This window comes from Gossypium hirsutum, chromosome A06 (assembly GCF_007990345.1).
Source record: "Gossypium hirsutum isolate 1008001.06 chromosome A06, Gossypium_hirsutum_v2.1, whole genome shotgun sequence".
NCBI classification, from domain to species: domain Eukaryota; kingdom Viridiplantae; phylum Streptophyta; class Magnoliopsida; order Malvales; family Malvaceae; genus Gossypium; species Gossypium hirsutum.
Window position 1 is genome coordinate 120,394,607 of NC_053429.1, and position 7,210 is coordinate 120,401,816.

General features: G+C 39.0%; 1 non-coding gene across 1 annotated transcript; it reads right to left on the bottom strand.

The window, feature by feature from the left end:
• Positions 1–285: 285 nt before the first annotated feature.
• LOC121231019 (small nucleolar RNA R71) lies at positions 286–392 on the bottom strand. Its single transcript, XR_005929088.1, has one exon. It is a non-coding gene; the product is annotated as a small nucleolar RNA R71 (small nucleolar RNA).
• Between the last annotated feature and the right edge of the window lie 6,818 nt (positions 393–7,210).

Consider the following 7,210-nt stretch of genomic DNA (forward strand, 5'->3'; position numbering starts at 1 on the left):
TTTTGAACTGAAACCTAACACAATTCAAATGATACAACAGTTTATTCAGTTTGATGGTTTCAGGATGAAGATCCCAATACTTACTTAGCAAACTTTTTGGAATTATGTGATACATTTAAAATCAATGACGTTTCTGATGATGCCATACGTCTTCGGTTGTTTCCCTTTTCATTGAGGAACAAAGTTAAATAGTTGTTGAACTCGTTACCACGAGGGTCAATTACTACTTTGGAACAAATGATCGAAAAATTTTTACTAAAATATTTTTCGCCAACTAAATCGGATAAATTACGTAATGATATCTCTTCGTTTGTGTAGATGGACTTAGAAACTCTTTACGATGCATGGGAGAGATACAAGGACTTACTGAGAAGGTGCCCTCACCATGGGTTACCGCTTTGGCTACAGGTTCAAACATTCCATAATGGCTTGAATCCTTCGACTCAACAAATGGTTGACGCAGCTACTAGGGGAACCATCAATAATAAAACACCTGAAAATGCTTATGAGTTTATTGAGGAGATGTCACTGAATAACTATCAGTGGCAAGCCATGAGGACTAAGCCAACTAAAACAACAGGCGTTTATAACGTCGATTCGGTTACTATGCTGTCAAACCAGGTAGAACTTCTAAATAAAAGGATTGATGGTTTACTTGGTTCTACTCAGGTACATCCAATAATGAGGTACGAAACAAATGGAAGAAGAGCATGCACAAAGTATCAACCCTTCAACCCTAGCATCGAGGAGGAACAAATTCAATATATGGGTAACAATAACTCTAGGTCTCAAAATAACCCATATAGTAACACTTATAATGCAGGTTGGAGGAACCATCCTAATTTCTCGTGGGGCGGTCAAGGAAATAAAGACCACAACATCCTCCAGGCTTCTAACAACCACCCTACCAACAAGAGAAGAAGCTGAAGCTTGAAGAGATGTTATCTAAATTTATCTCGATGTCAGAAACCCATTTTCAGAACACTAAGACAGCACTTAAAAATCAACAAATGTCAATCCAAGGCTCGAAACTTAGATAGACCAGCTTTCCAAACTAATATTCGAACGACCACAAGGTAGCTTGCCAAGTAATACTAAACCTAACCTAAGGGAACAGCTCAACGCGATTAATATTCAAGATGAAGAAGGAGTCGTTGAGCCTGAGCCAGAACCGAGACAAGAAACTGTGGTAAGCAGAGGTCAAGGTGAGGTAGGTCATAATAAAAACAAATTAGTGAATGTCGAATATAAACCTCGTGTGCCATACCCCAACGCGACAAGGAAAGACCGCTCAGATGAACAATTTGGTAAATTCCTTAAACTCTTAAAAAGATTACATATTAACTTACCGTTTATTGAAGCTCTATCGTAGATGCCAAATGCAATGAAATTTTTAAAAGAGCTTTTAGCAAATAAGCGAAAGTTGGACGAGGCTTCGCATGTAAAGTACCCAACAAACTATTCTCCAGAATAAGCGCAAATAAGCGGAAGTTTGCTCAGCTATTCTCCAGAATAAACTACCCAACAAACTAAAAGATTCAGGGAGTTTTACGATTCCTTGCTTAATTGGTAGTTTAGATGTTAATAATGTATTAGCTGATTTAGGGGCCAGTATTGACGTTATACCCTACAAAATGTTGAAACAATTAGGTCTTGGGAAACCCAAACAGACTAGGATGAGCATTCAATTAGCAGATAAAACTATAAGATTCCTTAGGGGCATTATTGAAGATGTGCTAGTTAAAGTCAATAAATTTATATTTCCCGTTGACTTCATTGTTCTAGACATAGAGAAGGATAGCAACACTCCTCTGATTTTGGGACGTCCCTTATTAGCAACTGCTAAAATGATTATTGATGTTGGTACAGGTGAGCTCACACTCCGTGTGGGAGACGAAATAATCACCCTTCAAGCTCGCAATTATAGCACCACATCGGAAATTGAAGGTGATCGTCTAAACCATTCTACTAAAACTGACGATATGGTACAACCTACTTTGCAGGAAATGAGCCTGAAGGAAGCACATGAGTCATTCTCAAGCAGTAGCAGAGGACCTATTCATGAAGATCGAAGGCTACAAATTGAGAAGCTAGATGAATGGCAGATGCATAAACCGAGGACACACGATAAACCAAAACTACACCAGAACGAGCTTAATACCTTCCCAAATCAACTTAAGGTTGGATATAAAGTATTATTACATGCCGCAGATCCTCACATTGTCACTACCAAACCGAATGAAGAAATCTCTCTTACGGTAATTAGCATTTTCCCATTTGATACAGTCGAAGTAAGTCATCCTAAGTTCGACACTTTTAAGGTAAACAACACCTGTCTGAAACCTTATTTTGATGAGAATGATACCAGAAATGAGGAGTATAAACTCCTCGAACCACCATGACCATTCAATGGAGAGGTAAGTCGAGCTTAGACTATAAATAAGCGCTTCTCGGGAGGCAACCCGAGCACTAACAATATTAATTCCTTTAAGTTTTAGTATTTAACACCTAACTTACTAACAGAGATCTTGAATACAGATTTTTCCACACAGACACGGCCAAGCACACGGGCGTGCTTAGGGCCGTGTGAAAACAGGGCAAAGATTTCCCGAACACGGGCTACGATAAATCGCCACGACCGTGCGACATGGCTGTGGGCGAAACTGCCAAAACAATACGGGCGTTCGACACACCCGTGTCTAGAACCCGTGGCCAAACCTGTCAAATCAACACGGGCATTCGACACGCCCGTGCCAAGCAACCGTGGTCAAACTTGTTAAACTAAACGGGCGTGGGCCTACATACACAGGCGTGGGACAAGTGAACGAAGCCAGGCACGATCGTGCGGCACGGCCGTGTGCACCCATACTCCCATGGAACACGAGCATGTACTAAAAGTCAGAAGCGCCCAAATTCAAAATTTGCGAATCACACCGGCTAAAATTGGGGAACACGGGAGTGTTCCCTGGCCGTATGCCACAAAATCTATAAATAGACTGCACTATTCATTGTCTTCTTCACCCAAAAACCTTAACCCTAACCGCTGTAAGTCCACACGTCCTTCCTGCCACGCCCGTGCGGCGCCTCCAGGTTCATTTTTGACGTTCATTCTCCCCTTTCTAGCGTTTGTTTACTCTTTTCCCTTTAATTGCACTCATTTTTCATGTTAAGTTATCATAGTACTATGCATTTTTTTTCTTTTCATCTCTTTATCACTCACATTTCATATCTAGGATAGTTATTATCTTTTCATGTTCAAATTCTTACGCATTACATGATTTCTCTACTCCATTTGATTAGTTTGAAGTGAATAGTCATAGTTAGGATAGTTGAAATATTCATGCCTCTTATGTTGACATTTCTGTTCATTCATATAGTATGCTGCATTTCATTCTTTTCCATTTTCACTTATATTACCATACTAATGCCACAAAAGTATGTCATTGAACTTATTATTTTAGTTACACTTAGTAGTTGTGGCAGAACATATTTATGGATTTTCCCTCCTCGAATTTAGTCGCATTTTACCATGTTTACTCATCAAGACGAATTGATGTTTCCAATTGCAGGTACCATGTCATCTTCACGTGGTAGAAAGGCCACTGTCCCTACTTTAAAGAAAACGAAGGGAGCGTCATCTTCCTCGGGTCCTACCGTAGAAATTCACCACCCTTTCCTGCAATTTCCCATCGGGCCCCAAGAAGAACTTTTCCAAATACTCTGAGTCAGACCTTTAATTACGGGCCCTGCATCGACTGAGCTGTAGTAAGACAAGTTCAGTTGGCTGATGCGATTCGGGCCCTCCTGACCACCGACCCGTGAGAGTTTTCTTTGGGATCATCAAGCCAACATGTCTAGAGCTCACAATGGAAATATGTTCAACATTTCATCTTCAAACTGTAATGACGAACTACGATGGTCCCGACATAGTGCAATTTCACCTAGGCAGATTAGTCCGCCAGCTCAGAGTCCCATAATTTGGTACGGCGCTGGGCCTATATACCGAAGAGTTCAATGAGAAGAATGGTTTAGATACTCTCAACTGCCATATCCATCGTTCTCCTTCACGGTGCTGAGACGCACTAGTACCAAGTGCAGCCACCTATAATCCTAGTCGCTCCAAGGCATAGGTTCTCCCTCCATCTCTGAGGTACCTTCACGCCATTTTGGCTCACACGATTACAAGAAGGCAAGAGAGCACTGGCGTCGTCAACACTCACGACGCCTACTTTCTATGGTGTATGCCACACGGGCACGTCATCGACCTTGCCTATTTCATTACCCTTGCCCTTCAACACTAGACAGAGCGGCATAGGAAGGGGGTCATCTCCATTAGCCCCTATGTTACTCGGTTGGCTCGATACTTCGGGCTCCTCAGCACCGCGGCCCAAGAATCATCCTTGACCCACATTGGCCAAATGTCTCCACAAGGCATCTTGACCATGCTAAGCATGAGGATGATCGAAAAGCGTCGAGAAACCTACCCACCTCAATATCGTCTCATCCAATCTACTGAGGAGGAAGTCTCCGAGGACATTACTGATATGTCCCCCCACAGCACGAGGACCTACCGTCTCAACCACTACCACCCTCTCGTCCAGTTCATACGGCGGCTTCATATGCTGACATTTCTGAGTGATCACTCGATTCGAGCAGTAGTGTTTTCAATGATTTGAAAACATTGATGCTACTCTACAGCAGATCTGTCAGCACCTCCAAATCTCATCGCCACCCCCACCTCCCGAACCATCTAGCGATGAAGATGTTTAAAAACATTTATTTATTATTTTATGTTTTTACTTTTATTTTATTTTAAGACTACTTTTTATTTTTCTTTCATCTTATTTTTATTAGGATTTATAAATTTTATTTCACTATTTTGAATTCCGGTAATTTCCTGCCGAGTAATCATTTTTCCTTATATATTTTCTAGAAGAGTTCCTGATGCTATCACAGTTATAAAAAGCTCCAAAGCTCATCATCACATAGGAACTCTAAACTCCACTGGGAAAGGTTCTCCATGACTGCCATGTCCTACTCAACCACGACCATAACCAATTTCAGATATAATATTCTTTTGGCACAGGACTTATGAACTAATGAACCTCTACCACTGCCGGAGTATCCACCTCCACCCTCACGCCAATTATTCTCCGACATTCCAGTTCAAGGAAATTCATTCTTCACTCAGGAAGTTTCACTTATCTCTCTATCTTATTTTGACATTCTTTTCTATATATCTATCTTTGTGCATTGAGGACAATGTACATCTTAAGTGTGGGGGTATCCATTTTATTATCAGAAAAATCCCTGAATGACTGCCTTGTTCTCTTGAAAAGCTCTCATATCGTATTTAGGATAAAATTTGATTGATTTACGATTTTAATTGATATATCTTGAATTAAAACATAGGAATTTATGCATTGATTGTTTAAACTTTAAGACATTAAGAGAATCAAGCATGATAAGTTAATTTTTAAGAATTTAAAATTTTAGGTTATTTCCCCAAAAGTTTAGGTATTACTTTGAGTTAGAATTCACAAGTTTTAAACATCAAAAAGCCATAATTTTTATGAGATTTTTGAGCCTTTTGAGCGTCTGTTAACTCTTTCATGCTCACTTTTATTCTTGCTTTGAGTACGTCAGTAATTGAAACTGTTATTCTAGAACTTGCTTGATTATGCATGTGAAGACCACACCATTTGATTTGATATATCAAAATGATTAAGGCACTTAGGATTAACCCACTCATGCCATGAAAAGCCTACCTCCACGATTAACCTCTAGTGAACCCCCTTGAGCCTAACAAGCCATCTCTTGTATTATCCTTAATATTAACCCTTAACCCATTATTGTTGAAATCCCCTAAATTAATCTTGATCCCTATTTTTGTCGAGATTTGAATTGAAATAGTTGCTCAGCTATGTCTTGTTCTTAATAGTTATTCTATGTTATTTAACTTGTTCTTGTAAAAAAATATGTGTATGTATACATATTAGTAGTTATCTTTTGAGCCAATGAAGTTAAATTTCATTTTCTGAGAAGAAGCTCTGTTGTACGAAAGTGATGATTAAATCTTTTTCTAGTTAAGTGATTTTTCAATTCAATCTCAATTCTAACCGTTTCTTTCAGCTTGTGACCACACCCCTTAACCAAAGCCACGTTACAACCCTCTAAAGACCTTTTGACTGATGTATCATCTAAATTTATAGTGGTGGAGATGTGATTTTCATGCAAGCCTATGGTAATGACTTTTCATTATTGACTATTGAGTACTTCATTTATTGTCCTTAAACACCTCGAGTGATTTGAGTGAATCTTTAGTGAGGATGTGAAACTCTGTGACATTTTGAATCAAAGGTAATTACTTAGACGATGGGAGACACCTATATTTTCATGATAAAGTGCTCAACTTGGAATGATTGAAACTTTGATGTTCTTTCAGTTGAATTTTAATTGTATGATTACTTATGGATTATTTTGAGATATTTTCGAGAGAAATTATAAGTTTAGAAGAATTTATTTTGATAAACCATAATTTATACATATTTTTACCCCATGCTTAACACATTTTATGGATGATTTTCCCTTAGAATTGGTGAATTCGATGCTCCTAATGCCTTAATTTCATGTTTTATACTTAGGAGAATATAGGAGAGCAAAAAGAACAAGAAAGGCCAAAAACGGAGAAAATGGGCCAAGGTACAAAATCAACACGGACTGGACTTCCTCACACGGGTAGACCACACGACCGTGTCAATTTGGTAGAATCGAAGCAAAACTCACACAGGCATGTCCCTGCTGAGCCCAAGTTGAGTCCAATTTGGAAAAGGCTAATTTCGAGGGTTCTTAAGCATTCCAAAGCCTATAAATACACCCTAGAGGAGGAAGGAAAAGGGAGGCACAGAAAGGGAGGAAGGAATTACTCGAAGAAAGCTGATTGTTCCATCTCAGAAGTCGGATCCATCATCAAGACTAAAGATCTCCCATCAATTTCCCTTCAAGAGTTTTGAGTTTTCTTTATGTTTTGTATTCGTTATTCTTCTGAGATATTTTCCTTTTTAGTTGTGAACTAAATCCCCTAAATACATAAGGGGAATAAAACCTAAGACGAATCGTGTTATTATTTTCTGAATTGTATGATAAATATTTAACTTGTTCTTAATTATATGTTCTTAATTCTTGTTTTGATATCCCAGGATACTGATTC